Here is a 15,238-nt window from a genome sequence, read left to right as displayed (position 1 = left end):
AGAATGATCCACCACCCAAATAATATCTAGACAACAGCGGTCCTGTGGTCAGAAACTGACCAGTGATGAACGGGGTAGAGGGGAACTGATCAACTATGCATAACTAGTCAGTCAGTGGATTCCAGCTGCTGTGTTTGCACTCAAATGTTTCTCAGTCTCCATTCTCCATGCTGTGTCTCCCTCTATCTGTCACACTTTCCTTCTGTCTGCCTGATCTGTTTGGTCCTCTGTCTCATCCTATCTTTCTGACACTTTTGGTCTGTCTGTCTCTATCTAATCCCCTCTCTCCTTCTGCCAGCGTGGCCCTTACTGTCTGTCCATCTGTCCTCCTCTTACTCGTCGTCTGCCTGGTGTCTGCATGCTTCTGTTTGTCTCTCTCTCTCTCTCTCTCTCTCTCTCTCTCTCTCACTCTGCAGGCAGAGGGCATCATGTCCATGCAGGAGGCCGAGTGTAGACAGGTGTGACGGTGGTGACAGGTGTTGTAGTGCTTGGAGATGGCCACAGCGGGATCCTGTCAGGTCCACATAAACAACCTGATCTCCAGGTGCAGGGCAAAGACTCTCTGCATATATATCTACAGGCCAAGAGTACAGACCCCAGTGACAATGAAATATCGTGTTGTATGTCATCAGTACAAAATAAAAATCGAATGTATTTTCAATGTTATTTTTTTGGGAAACAAGCAGCGTTTATTCAAAAACATCTTACAATCAAACCTAAAACATGTCAAAACCAATATTTTATCTACATTTTACAGGAATTTTCAATAGTGGAGCCATCTATACCGATACCAAGTGCACTATCACAGTCATTATCTGAACACAAGTTCACTGAACACAGAAGAATATTTAAAAATTCACAGCTTAACTAACATCAGAGAGAACATTTGAAAGCACAATTACAGCTAAAGGCTGAATTTGACATATTGGAAGAAAATTTCAACAGACAATGTGGCCAGTGCAAAAGTCAGATTTTATATTTTGTTCCAATACGTTTATGAATAAATGTAAATTTCATTTTTTATGTTTACATAGTTAAGAAGACACCCTGAAGATTAAGATGGAATAACGAATCCACTTCCACTTTATTTTTTTGCCTGTGTAACAAACCAAAACAGGAAAAATGTGTGTTCTAAATTCTGACAAGAAAAACTTCTCCAAAAAAAAAAGTTCTTCTCACGAAAAAGTTCTCCATCACAATTTTTCCCACTACTGTGGTACGCCAGACCAGTAACTTATGAAAAAATAAAAAATACTGTCTAACAGTTACATGTTACCTCAGCTCTGACCAGCAGAGGGGGGCTGTTTTTTTCCCCTTTCAGGACCAGGTGAAAAAAAAAATACTGGGCAGCTAACGAGTCCACTTGTTCAATGTTCAATGTTCAGACAGACAGACAAACAATTTAACGTAATAGCAATATTGAGGTTTGTGAGCCAGTCTGCTATAAACAATAAAGAAACTGTAGTTTACCAAACTGGCAGGGATGGTATGAAACTCTCGAACATAAAACATAATCTCCTACTGTCCCAGTTACTGAAAAAAAGAGCTGCCCTCTGTTGGTCAAAGCTGACAAGCTAATTTAACAAGCAAGCCAGTATATATATATATATATATATATATATATATATATATATATATATATATATATGTGTGTTACTCGTTCCTTCACTACCAGCGCTGTGTGTGCAGAACACGAAGCATAATCAGGGTCTCCTCCCATGCCAGCCACACACTGTATAACCTTCTGCCATCCAGAAGGAGATACAGGAGCATCCATGCCAGTCGGCTCAGGACCTTCAGGGCTTAATTTCACTTAGAATATCAAGAAAACATAATTTGATGAGTGGTGTACAAATTTTTGCAGGCAAACATATTTCAGCATGAAGAACTGTAAATGCACTGATCTGTCATGGACAATCAGGATCACATGTTCTTATGGTCCATCTATTAGGAATCTGAAGTACGTATGTCTGAGTCTGCTGTGTTTTGACACTCTGCATCCAGTGATGGTAATTGTCCATGATAAATACATGACTGTCGTATGCCACAGTCTTGATTTCAGACTTTATAGCATATGGCACAACTGCATGAAGCTGAGGCTCTTCTTTTTCTGTTTCCTTCTTGTGTTCATTGGAGCTGCAGGAAAACCATGTCAGCAAGACTGGAATGAAGACAATCCCATGAGCCAAACCGAAAAGCATAACTAGAAACATGATCTTAAAGAAGGTTCTGAAGATGTGCTGCTTGGCGAAGGCTAACACCACCACACCTACTATAGTGGACACAGCTCCCTGTAGCACAGGGTACCCTAAAGAAAACAGGGCGTCAATGGCCTTTTCATTGGCAGTTGCTTTGTTGCTTGAGACAAATGCATAGGAAATATGAGCAGAAAAGTCCACAGTGAAACCAATACAAACGACTAGGATGATCATGGAAATGGAGTCTAGGTTGACGTTCCATAGTGCCATAAATCCGGTGACCCCAGTTATGACAGATCCAATGGAGAATGTGACCCAGAAAGAGCAGAGTGGATTAGGGATTAGGAGGAGAGAAATGACCAGCATAACTGCTGCAGTGACCCCTACATTCAGAAGGGTATTCCTGACTATTACAGAGTATTGGTCTAAGTAGATGAACATTGGATGGAATACCAGCAGTTTTGTTGCAGTACAGCTTTGGGCTGTGCTTCTGAGCTCATCTGTCATTGTTATCTCCATGCTCGCATTAGCAATGTTTGCAGTTTGCACAAAAAAACGAGAAGCAGCGATTTTGCCATTTGTGATGTTGACATCTAACTCAAAGTCTGGAAAGAGCTTGAAGAACAGAGGCAGATTTGTTTTGAAGACTCCTTCATCATTTATGTCAAGTCTTGAGTTTCGAGCAAATGCCAAATACGAGTCAAGCCAAGAAGTGAACAGTTCTTTCCTGATGAAGCTGAGATTGTTGAAGTTTTCCATGCATAGATCCAGCTGAGATCTTCTGTTCTCATCCCAGTACGGAAACTCCTCAGACACCACCACCATGACATTTGGACCATAATTAGAAAAGTACTTCTTCTCATCATCGTAATAATCAATCACGTATGAATCATCAGCTGCCAGATGTTTCATTTCGATTCCTTGTTTCAAATGGAGGCATCCATAGATGGCTCCAGCCAGATAACTAGCATACAGCAGGATCACACACACTTTGGTCAATGGTTTGGTGATAAAAGGCCCGTAATATGACTTAAAGAAGTGCGTAAATATCTGATCTTTCTCTGAGCCAGTCATTCTGTCGTAGTCCCCTCCGGTACAGCACAGGGAATATGCCTTGGATTTTCCTTCTGGAGCCTTGACTGGAACCTTCATGCAGGTCAGCCAGTGCCTATTACTGGCCTCTCTTCTACCATTGAGGGCTAGGAAGGCTCCAAAGAAGGTGATGTTGTAAATGAAACAGAATAAAATGGCAGTGCTTGTGTACATGCAGAAGGCCTGGACAGATGGGAAGTCGCTCATGAGGCCGATGTAGAAGCCCAGGACATTGGTCAATGTTGTGATGGTTATGGACATGGCAGCTTCTTTGTAGGTATCTGCCATTCTCTTCTCAACAGGGTCTTTGACCTTGGTCTGCTGCCAGTTGGCGAGCATAATGAACATATCATCAACTCCAATACCTGAGAAGCAGAGACCAAAATATTTATATTTGATGACATCTTGCTGATCATGCTTCAGATTGACGGGAATGTGTTGTATATGGCTCTGTATAGAACCTTTTCGAAAATGGTTCTAAATAGCACCAAAAAGGGTTCTTCTATTGTTGCAAGCTTGACATTGTAACTATATACAACCACATACAACACATTCTCCATTAGTGTACTTTATTACATTAGCACTTTTGTGCATGTTTTTAGACTTATAACTTTAGATAGCAGTAATGCCTTGGCTAGGGAAAGGGGACAATGATATAAATTTCAGTCTTAAAGTTTTATTTTTTTTCTTTCTTGAATTAACTCTGCCTTTTTAATTATATAACTAATTTACCATTAAGCGGTTACAAATGTCTTAAAGTGTCCAAAAGTGTTGCCAGTGTACCAATGTGAGGCTTCAGAGAAAGCTATCAGTTAGTTTATCTTACCTAGAATTAAGAAGGGTGAGTTAGCCACAATTACAACAAACGGCACGCCAGCATAGAGCAACAGGCCGAAGCTGGAGATAACTGCCAGGCCAGCAGACAGCACCCCTATGAACGCCACCCACAGCCTGTTCCTCACGTTATCTAATCTGAAATGAGACAGATTGGGATATATCAATAATTTTAAAAGAAGATTCATTATTGGTGCACATTATTGGTGGCAGGACGTCACAAAGACTGTATAACTGGTTAGTGTTTCAATACACACACTGACAAAAGAGACGTTTGCATTTCGATGAACGGGGAAGATATCAGTACACTTGTCTTGCCTTTCCCCTGACCTCTCTCATCAACTAAGAATTTTTGCCCACAGCACAGATTCTCCCTGGAGGTTTTTTTTTGTTTGTTTTTGTTTTTTTTGGTTTTTTTTTGCAACAGTCTGTGTAAACCACCCGGACTGTCATCAACAACTACACCAATATCAAAGCCAATTAGATCTCATTTCCCTCGTTCTGGTGTTTGACCTGTACATTAACTGTTATACATTGTGCTGCTGACACATGATTTACTAAATGGATAATTGCATGACTAAGCAGGTGTAATAAAGTGGCCGCTGGGTGTATACAGTCATATGCAAAAGTCTGTACACCCTGGTTAAATTACATGTTTCGTTGATTGCTCTATGTGAGAAGCTTGAGCACAAATTAAGGTACATTTTACAACCCCATTTCCAAAAAAGTTGGGATGCTGTCCAAAATGTAAATAAAAAGAAAATACAATGATGTGCTAATGATTTAAACCCTATATTTCAAAAGTAACTGAGAAATTTCATTGTTTTTCGAAAAATAATTGCCCATTTTGAATTTGATGCCAACAATGTGTGTCAAAAAAGCTGGGCAACAAAAGGCTGGCAAAGTTGTGTAATGCTACAAAAAACACCTGGTGGTTAATTGGCAACAGGTCAGTAACATGACTGGGTATAAAAAAAATCCCACAGAGGCTGAGTCTTTCAGAAGTAAAGATGAGGAGGGGTTCAGCACTCTGTGAAAGACCGCATGATCAAATAGTGCAACAATTCAAGAATAACGTTTCTCAACATAAAAAAACTTCTACTTTTCATTGTCTATCGTACATAATAACATTAAACAATTCAGAGAATCTGGAGAAATCTGTATGTAGGGGACAAGACCAAAAACCAGTATTTGCTGGCTGTGATCTTTGGGCCCTCAGACAGCACTGCATTAAAAACAGACATGATTCTGTAGTGGAAATCACTGCATGGGCTCAGAAACACTTCTGAAAAACACTGTCTGTGAACACAGTTCATCGCTGCATCCACAAATGCTAATTAAAACTCTAAACGCAAAGAAGAAACCATAAATAAATAGGATCCAGAAATGTTACCACCTTCTCTGGGCCTGAGCTCATTTAAAATGCACTGAGGTGAAGTTCAAAAGTGTCCTGTGGTCTGACTAATCAACATTTGAATTTCTTTTTGGAAATCATGGACACTGTGTCCTCTGGGCTAAAGACCACTCAGCTTGTTATCAGTGCACAGTTCAAAAGCCAGTATTCATGATGGAATGGGGGGCTTTAGTGCACATGGTATGTGTGATGTGCACATCTGTGAAGGCACCATTGCTGAATGATATATATATGTTTTGGCAACATATACTGACATCCAGATGACGTCTTTTTCAGGGAAGGCCTGATTATTTCTGCAAGACAAAGTCAAACCACATTCTGCGTGTATTACAACAGCATTGCTCCGTATTAAAAGAGTTCGGGTGCTAAACTGACCTGCTTGCAGTCCAGACCTGGTCCAGACCTGTCACCACTGAAAACGTTTCGAGGGTTATGAAATGAAAAATATGAAATGTTGAGCAGCTGAAATCCTGTATCAAACAAGAACAGAAAAATATTTCACTTTCCAAACTACAGCAGTGTCTCCTCAGTTGCCAAACACTTACAGAGGGCTGTTTAAAGGAGAGGTAAACATGCTCCCATCTCAACTTTTTTGAAACGTGTTGTTGGCCTCAAATTCAAAAGGGGCAGATAATTAAAACAATAAATATTTCCCAGTTTCAACATTTGCTATGTTGTACTATTTTCCTTTAAAATTATGGTTTAAATGATTTGCATATCATTGCATCCTATTTTGCTATTTACATTCTGTACAGCGTCCCAACTTTTTTTGGAAAGGAGGTTGTATATTTTGTTTTCTTTCCCAATATGGTAAACTCAACTAAATGTCATATTTAAGTGGGTTCTTTGCAGAGGATGTGTTAACTTGTAGTTTGACCAGTGGTGTTCAAATTCTGCATACAACTGCATATAAATGACTCTTTTAAAAACTTCTTTTATATATATATATATATATATATATATATATATATATATATATATATACATATATATGTATATATATATATATATATATGTATATATATATTTATGTATACAAGTTAACACATCCTCTGCATATATATATATATATATATATATATATACAGGCAGACACACACACGCGTGTGTTGATGTGTACTTACAGATCGCTGCAGTTGAAACAAAACCTTGTATCTCAAAAATGGTAACTTTACAGGAGAAGCAATAATGTAAGTCAATGGAACCAACTATTTCCAACTAATTTGGGGCTGTTTATTTTGGTCCGTTCATCATTAAATCTACACACAATGTAAATGGCAACAGGTACTTTCATATTAGGTCAAAAACTGAAAAAAACTACAAAAACTGAGATAACAAGGTTTTGCTCCAACAGCAGTGATATACAGTAGTTGTCATGCGAACGGTCTTCGCTTTCCTTTCATTTTTTATTATCATTTATTATTTATTTATTTGTATTATTCATCAGTGTAACCTAAAAATAAAATGATGCAAATCCAAATTTTAGTATATCAAAATTATATGGAAGTGAAAAGGAGAGTTTAGTAGTAGTTCAGATTGACCGAAGACATTTATAGCTGTCTGTGTGTCTGAGATGTGAAGTAAAATGCAGTGTGGGAAAAAAGCACTGCATCTAAACTACAACACAGAATTATGTCTGTGTCATGTATTCTGTATTGTATAAAGTGTTTACCGCATGCATGACAATATGGAGAAAGCAATTGCAAGGCCGTAGGTGATGGAGAATAGAGGGAGGCCGTCAGACGTGTGTTTCTGGACCTCCTCCTGCCGGGACAGTGAGGTGAAATAAGACACCTGCACAGGACACAAATAAAATGAAGCAAATTAATAAGATACAGATCTCTAATATTTTTCATTTTCGTACATTAGTGGACTTAAATAAATAAGTAAATAGATAAATACTTATTATTCTATAGAAATTCCATATAATTCTTATTAGTGCCCTTTAATGTTCTCCCTGCTCTAACATACCTTGTTCACCTTATATGTGTGGCGCCACTTACATTTATATGCAAAAGTTTGAATTACATTTTTGTTTGAATTATGTTATATTATGTCATAAAAATTTTGCTGTTTTGTTAAGACATCCTCTACACTTCTGTTTTTTTGTTTGTTTGTTTTTATATATGTTAAATTCAGCAAATAAACAGTAATTGTGCATTAAAATGTACAGAAGTGTGTTCTCTGTAGAGGATGTGCTAACAAAACATGTACGCAAATGTTTAGGCACGCTGGTCAAATAACATGTTTTGTTGATTTTCTCTGTGTCAATATAAGTTAACAAAAAAAAGATAAAATATGGCAGAAGTTAATGTGCATTTTTTTTAAAAAATCAAAAAACTTTTGCCTTAGACTGTAAATCTGATGTTAAAACATGATGTTTATGTTTGAATTACTTGTAGTATTAAACTAATATAATATATACACATACAGTATAATTACATAATTTCAAGTGTAAGCATTGCTAACACAACAAAACCTTCTACTAAACATTCTTTACTTTGAATGGAAGTAATGGGAGCAATTTTTTTCCAAAGTAATTTTAGCGCATTCATCATGAAGTTTAAACACAATGTAAAGGACAGCTGATATTTTCAAATAAAATAAAAAAAATGTAAAAATTGTAAAAAACTAGAGATATGAGGTTTTGTTCTGTTAGCAATGATAAGCTGTCTCACATACCTTGACGTTCCTGTTGGTCCTTTCAGTCGAAAAAACCTCATGGAAGGCCTGCAGCCACTCATGAGCACCTGAGACATTTTTTAAGAAATAGAAAAGTCTGATGGCTTGAGCCTGCTGAACTGAACCTTGGTTTTTTTTGACACCACCAAGCGTAGAGCCTAGAAAGATTGGCCTGTTTCTCAAAGTGTGCAGTGGGAAAGTTAAATTTGTCTGTTCAATTTTCTGTGGATTATTTTCAGCGATGTCCAATATGGGGTTGGTGACACAGTCCGTGTTGACAGTGGAGCAGAGATTTCAGAACCCTACCTTCTTCTGTCTGACTTCAACAGAGATGCTGTTAACCTTGCTGTTAAGCCGAATTACTTCTTCGAATGAAGCCTTCGTAAGAATGTTTTTTTCATCTATGCTTGATATTAGCATTATAGCATAGTCCCCTTCATTATACAGTCTTTGACTTGAAAACATGGAGTCATTACTGGGGAAATATTCCTTCACTAAATGTCTGGTTGACTTAGATGCTCCATTGAAAGGTGTGAACTGATTCTCGATGTCATTGTCCTCATGGTCTTTGAGAAAAAATATTCCTCCTCCCAGCGCAGCAGACATCACCAGAGGACCAATGATGAACCAAACTGGAGAAGAGCCCACCAGGTGTCCGAGTTTCTCAAAAAGTCTGGAGAAAGGTTTTTCGATGCAGTCAGTCCGATGGCACTTCATGGTGCTAATGAAGGGACAAAGACAGAACGCAGCGTGAACTGTATACAAACTACATTCCTTCTGAAATAGGTTTCCTGGCCCATTCGGTTTTATATGTTCCCTGGTTGGTTTATGATTCACCTGACTGCACAAGACTCCAAAACAAGACTGGGAAACTAAGATAAGACCAATGGGGAAGTGATTAGTCTAATTGATGCCTTCAAGGCAAGTTCAACGACCACAAGATATTACACTTAAATAATTTGGGTTATAAGATATAACCCAATATATGTTTATATCAAATCATATCAAAGTTCTAAAAGCATGATGTTCCTCTTTAGACATCTATAGGCAAACAATGGCTATGTATCAAAAAAGTTTTTTTGCATTATTTATGTTATTGTGAATTATGTCATTTTTGAATATTTAAATATCTATCTATTTGTATGCATATGTAGATAAAACATATGATCACTGTCAGAACAAAACCTTGTATCTTCAAAACTTTACAGGAAAATGCAAAACTTTATGACTTTATGACACAGCAAAAGGCAAAGTCATAAAGTTCACTGTCATCCTCTGTACAAATACATTATAACTCATTCTCATGCTCAGTGAAAACTAATGCTTGAGGGGCTCCTGAAAGACACAACTGTCTAAGCGCATCATGAAGAAATTGTGAGGTCGATCCTCAGCGATGCCACAGCCATCTGTGGTGTTTGTCCAAGAGATCATAATTGCCCTTGCTCTTTCTGGGCAAGTAGGATGGTCCTGCATTTTCCTCATCCTCACTCAGCACAATGCTAGCCAGCATGGGCATCTGTTAGCTTACGTAACAGAATTATCAGTGTTCTCCTCCAAGCATGTTGATGCCGAATTAGCGACAGTTTAAACAGAAAATCAAGTGACTAAAAGGAAGTTCATCCTAGCCTTCACCCTCTCAACTTAGTAGCATCATTTGATATGGCATACCCCAGCTAAAAGGTGCAATTGGATACAACTAAATTAGGGAGCAAAATAGGGTACAAAAATGTAATAATAATAATAATAATAATAATAATAATGATAATGACGATAACAACCAAGGATGTCTTTCACCTACTGTATACAACACTGAGATCATGTATCTATGTATGTCATATCTAACATAGTGTATATGGGAAAAAATGGGGCAAATAAATTGCCTTAAGAACAGTGTCTATTTACTGTAAAGCTAAATCAGATCTGTGAGTAAATTTAGCATGTGATTCCTGCTGTCACTATGCTATGGAGACTTTGTTGAAAGAGACCAATCGGGGATCAAAGCTATGAAATGTACTACATGTACAACTTTACAGAAGTGCTTTTCTATGTGGAACAAACCCTGGTTTCTCCTCTGCAGCACTACTTGAACAATGTAAATAATAACATAACATAGCTAGCTAATGCACTTCATTTAAAATCAGTCAGATTATAATAATTTAACTGTACATTGCACTCATTTACACTAACAACTACATAAGTCTATATGGGTTACTCATTGTGGTACTGGATTTGGTATCAGTAAAAAACATGTGCTCGTACTTGTACTCAAAAGATGGTATCAATGCATCCCTAATTATTATTATCAGTATTGACAGCAATAATAATAATTTCAACAAAGCAGCAGCATTGAACATTTATATTTTTCACATTCAACATTCACTTGTTATGTGTAAGTGATTATTGTACGAGACAGAAAAGGTCAGATGTGGCTGGAACTTGAGCTTCAAAACTCACAAATAAACTCATCTCCAACCAGACAGCTAAACATGTAGCCAATTCTTGCCACCAATACAGATATGTAATGCAATGCATGTAATACTAATGCCAAATAGCCAGGGAAACCATAATAAACAATGTTGTGTTTTTACGATTAAAATATAACATGCAACATGCTTAAGCAGGCCTTTTGTCTCATGTCTGAGAGACTTTGTACCCCACTGGTCTAGCTTTGCATTTTCACTTTGAAAGGAAACCAAATGTTTTTCTTCATCTTAAAAATACTGCTCTCTAAACACCCCATAACCATTACAAAATGACTCATCCAAACAGTACATGTTATTACACATTTCTACCAGAGAGGTTGCCAAATCCTCAAAAATTGCGTACTGTACCTTTAATGATAAAAAGTGCAGGTCAATTTTTCAATGATAAAAAAGTAGATTAACAAAAACTTTCCAGGGGAATAAATCCCAGGAATGTGGTAATCAATATGACATTTTAAAATAAATTTCACTAAAGTCATTCAATAAATGTGCTGAGATTAGGTACGATTTATGTTGATGTTGGTTAGTTTAAGTTCTGTTTATGTGTTATATGTGTTATTCCCTGTGGGAGGCGTGGGTGTTTGTGTGTGCGTGGGGCATCACCAGTGCCGTAAAGTGTGCACTTGCTGGAATTGAATTGAGCAAAGTAAAGGAAAAGGATAACTGTATTTATGGTAAATGATGCTAAACACTCATAAGCAGGGTGACAGTCATAGTGCCATTATGTTTATTACTGTGTGCAATAAATCAAGTAACAGTGTGCTGATAAGGTCATAAAAGTGTGCTGATAAGTTCAGCACCTCTAGCCCAGCCCAGACATTGCTCATCATCACTGTTAAAACAAAAGCTCATATCTCCAAAATGCTATTTTAATATTTACCTTAAAGCAGTTTTCTTGGATCATTTGGGCCATTTTACACTTTGTCTGTTAAAAGTTTTCATGCATTGCATGCAACAACTGACAAAACGGAGTCTCAGAACTCATTTATTTCCTGAAATGGTTTCAGTAACTGAATTTATCAGAGCGTACAACATAATAAAGGGCACCAATGCCAGCATGTGTGTACCTTTGTGTTTATTGCTTTTATCTCTATTTCCTTATGCAGTAAAATATTAATAATTGCATAATTGCAAGTATCTACTTCAGCCCAGCCCCATTGATTTAGCTTTCCCAGAAACTACAAGCATAAGAGATTACTTAAGTTAAGTGACCCTTATTAGTCCCACAACAAGGAAATTTCACCTCCGCATTTAACCCATAATAATAAGTTCCTGACTGAACGTCTTTGGTTTGCTTAACCCTAGAATACATGAAGAGAGTGTGATTTTCATTGAAAATGATATCATTTATTAGTGATTGTGTGTATTGTATATTGTGATTGTGTGTATATGTATATTGTGATCCAATTTATATTATTCCTCTTCTCTTTTATTCTTCTTCTTTTTATTATTCTTATTTTTCTGCTGGATATTTGCCACATGACTCAGCCCACAGTTTTCAAGATCTCAACGGTGTTCCAACTCCACATTGTCTGGTCTGATTGTGTGATTCGTGCTTGTATACAGGTTTTTGATCGATGGCATGGATTCCGTGTAGCAATGGAATTTTGAGAATTTTTTTCCCGTAGGAATGATTAACAATCTACTGTACTTATGCAAGACCAAAAGACACCATTTCACATATACTATCTCAGGGCAGGTCCCAGAACATGAAATCAATGTTGTTCTGACCTGCACTCGTCTGTTTGTCTTCTTTTTCCATCCCTCGTTTCTCCCAATCATTTTTGCCACCACTTAAACTCTATGACTTCTTTGCCCAACACCCACCGAACTACATGTCCTCACTCAGGGCAGGTCCTCAAGCTCTAATCCACAGCCATACTGACATTTTTTCATCCCTCCTTCCTCTCATAGACTCACTCTTAATAACACGTAGCTATCACTTAGCAATTCCTTATGAACAACTAATCCACCATGGCAACTGCCTAGCAACAATTTAGCAGCCACATGGGATACCATAGAAACTGTCAAGCAACATCTTAGCAATCCCCTGGAATATCATAGCAACTGCCTAGCAACACCTTAGCAACCCCCTGGGACACCATAGCAACTGCCTAGCAACCACCTGTAATACAATACCAACCCTCTAGCAACACCATAGCAACCTCCTGCAATGGTGCTACCTGTCCTACCTTTAGCAACCACCCAGCAACACCTTTGAAACCACCTTGGATACCATAGCAACTCGCAACCTAGCAGGAAGTGGGAACCATTTAAGCTGTGCAACCATCCTGCATTTTCTTCACTCTTCTGTGTCATTTTTTCAACCCTCCTTTCTCACATAGATTCCAATTCATTTATTGTTAAGTTCTGTTGTCAACTCAGTAATTATTGAACTGTAGTGTATGTGATAGTGTAAAGTAAGTTTTGTTTACAAATTCTCAAATTTTTTATCAGAAAATGTACATTACTTAATCGTAAGCAATCTGAGGTGGTCAGGTGGGAGGTCTTAGATGATTTCTGTGATTTTAAATAGAGGTCAGGCAAAAGCAGAGATGTATACACCACGAGTCAAAACTCAACAAACAATATCCAAATGGGGTAAAGCAAACAAGAAGAGTAATACAAGAAAAAAACAGGAATATAGGAACAGACTAGGCAGTGAATATGAATATAGCAAAGAAGACATATTTGATAAAACAAAGAAAGCAGAGTATGTCATTAGATTACTTCATGAGCATCAAGTGTGCATACCATGTGATGGTTGTTAGAAAGATGGGCAGTTGACAATGCAGAAAGACCCATGAGGACAAGGTATTGCACAGGACAATAATAGAGTGCTTTTGCACATGTTGCACAAAACAGTTCATTCATATTGTCATTTGGATGCAAAACAATAGATTTAGATTCAAGTGGGGAAGAACATACATGTGAGAGACTCCTGAACTCTGTACTGACCACAAAAAAACAACTAGATCTGCAAAAATTTGCCTGTAATATTGATGAGTTGCTGACATTGTTGATTAATGGAAAAAGTCAATGCAACAAAAGCACTCTATAAAGCTCTCTGTAATGCTCTTAAATGTTCTGTATAATATTATAATATTCATATAATCCACGAGGTCTTGCTGAATTTCCTCATATACAGTGTGCAGACACTTCTGTTTTTGTTAATTAATTTACTTCTACTTCAGATTTACACTTATAATGTATTTTGACTCTTCAAAAAAGTAACTTTTGCATGAGAACGAAAATGACGTAAATTTACATAAAAATGAATTCTGGATATTAAAAAATGTTCTCATGCAAATTACACCTGCTGTCATTTGTTGAAAAGATTTTGTGCAACCAATCATGGGGAATGTAAAGGAGCTTCCTAAAGTTCTCTGGAACAACTTTATTAACGAACACTCAATTTGAAAAAGCTACAGAGCCCTAACGAAGACCTTAAACATCCCTGTGAGTAGAACTGGTTTGATACTATGCAAGTGGAAAGTTCGTAGAAGTAATTGCAAGGATTCATAACGTGCTGTCAAACCAGTGATAATGAAGGCAACAGGAACAAAAGATAAACAAGCAATGAACTGCACTGTAATCATCTTCATTCCTAAACCCCATGCTAGAACAGAAGCACAGAGATCTAAAATATGCACTCAAGAATGTTGATAAATGATTACTCTTTTAAAATAATGTACTCTAGTCAGACCAAACAAAAATAGAAATCTTTGGCAATAATTCAGCTCATCATGTTTGGAGAAAGAAGGGCTGCGCTAGTGATCCCAAAAACGCCAAACCCTCAATAAAGTACGATGGTGGGAGCATCATGATAAGGGGCTGCTTCTCTTCAAATAATATTGAGGCGTAACCAGGTGGCAATTTAGTGTTTCTGGGGCTCGAGGCTAAAGACATGGGGCCCTGGACATGCTTTTATAAATTGTCTTGGCTCTTAGTCTTAAATCTAGTTTTAAATCTAGTTCATATATCTAATATTTCTCAATCTGAGATTGTTTTAAAAATATTATAAGATCATTTAACTACTTCTAGACATTTTTGCTTGTTTTTAGAAATATTCTGCAATGAGATTTTGAGTGAAGTATTTAATAAATTGTAAAGGATTTTTTTAGTAATTACTTCAACACTCTATACTAACAATAACATTGGCATTATATAGTCTGTTGAGCCTGTGCAGCGCTCTGTTCTGAAAAAACGGTTATATCTGGGGGTGAATTTTCCTCCCTCTTTTTGCAGTTCTCTGCTGCACTTGGATAACTTGATTTAACATCTCAACACCCAAAAACAAACTCCTCTTTATAACATAGATTGTCACTTGTCCATATCAATCTGGCTTTAAGCAGTTGTGTCATCAGGTAACAACGTGGAATAGTTCATTATGGCCATGACTGCGGGGGATTGCTAGGAATTTACTGAAAATAATCACTGCATTCAGAAATTACACCTTTTTTAAATTTATGTATATTTCAAATTGTCATTTTACATCTACATGTGTAGTAAATCTAATTTGTATTTTCATGGCA

General features: G+C 37.2%; 1 pseudogene; it reads right to left on the bottom strand.

Annotated features, from left to right (window-relative positions):
* Positions 1-1,655: 1,655 nt before the first annotated feature.
* LOC118813342 lies at positions 1,656-8,992 on the bottom strand (annotated as a pseudogene).
* Positions 8,993-15,238: the final 6,246 nt, after the last annotated feature.

Source organism: Colossoma macropomum, unplaced genomic scaffold (genome assembly GCF_904425465.1).
Source record: "Colossoma macropomum unplaced genomic scaffold, Colossoma_macropomum, whole genome shotgun sequence".
NCBI classification, from domain to species: Eukaryota; Metazoa; Chordata; class Actinopteri; order Characiformes; family Serrasalmidae; genus Colossoma; species Colossoma macropomum.
Note: the sequence above shows the minus strand (reverse complement) of the source record. Positions and strands in the feature narration are given on the sequence as shown.